This window comes from Vigna umbellata, chromosome 9 (assembly GCF_029865625.1).
Source record: "Vigna umbellata cultivar VRB3 chromosome 9, Vumbellata_1.0, whole genome shotgun sequence".
Classification (NCBI taxonomy): Eukaryota; Viridiplantae; Streptophyta; class Magnoliopsida; order Fabales; family Fabaceae; genus Vigna; species Vigna umbellata.
In genome coordinates this window covers 33122271-33123410 of record NC_142173.1, presented here as the reverse complement: position 1 = coordinate 33123410, position 1140 = coordinate 33122271, and positions in this window count along the sequence as shown.

Sequence of the window (1140 nt, the reverse complement as noted above, 5' to 3'; positions counted from 1 at the left end):
AAGAAGTGGAAGAAGTGGACGAATTAGACGAACTGCAAGAAGTGGAAGAAGTGCACGGAGTTGACGACCTGGACGATGTTGACGAAGTGGGCGAAGTTGACGAAGTGGACAAAGTGGAGAAAGTGGAGGAAGTGGAGGAAGTTGACGAAGTTGAGGAATTGGAGGAAGTGGACGAAGTGGAGGAAGTGGACGATGTTGACGAAGTTGAGGAAGTGAAGGACGTAGAGGCATTGGAGGAAGTGGAGAAAGTGGAGAAAGTGGACGAAGTTGACGAAGTGGGCGAAGTGAACGAAGTAGACGAAGTGGACGAAGTGGACGAAGTGGACGAAGTGGAAGAAGTGGACGGTATGGACGAAGTGGACGAAGTGGATGAAGTGGACAAAGTGGATGAAGTCGACGAAGCTGACCAACTGGACGAAATGGACGAAGTGGACGAAATGGACGAAGTTGACGAACTGGAAGAAGAACAAGAACAAGAACAAGAACAAGAAGAACAAGAAGAACAAAGAAGTAGTGGAAGAACAAGAAGAAGAAGTGGAAGAAGTGGACGAAGTGGACGAACTAGACGAACTGCAAGAAGTGGAAGAAGTGCACGAAGTTGACGGTGTGGACGATGTTGACGAATTGGACGAAGTGGACGAAGTTGAAGAAGTGGACAAAGTGGAGAGGAAGTGGAGGAAGTGGAGGAAGTTGACGAAGTTGAGGAATTGGAGGAAGTGGACGAAGTGGAGGAAGTGGACGATGTTGACGAAGTTGAGGAAGTGATGGACGTAGAGGCATTGGAGGAAGTGGACGAAGTGGAGGAAGTGGAGAAAGTGGACGAAGTTGACGAAGTGGACGAAGTGAACAAAGTAGACGAAGTGGACCAATTGGAAGAAGTGGAGGGTATGGACGAAGTGGACGAAGTGGATGAAGTGGACGAAGTCGACGAAGCTGACCAACTGGACGAAATGGGCGAAGTGGACGAAATGGACGAAGTTGACGAACTGGAAGAAGAAGAAGAACAAGAACAAGAACAAGAAGAATAAGAAGAACAAGAAGAACAAAGAAGTAGTGGAAGAAGTGGAAGAAGTTCCCGAAGTTGACGACGTGGACGAAGTGGGAGAAGTGGACGAAGTTGACAAGGTGGCCGAAGTGGAC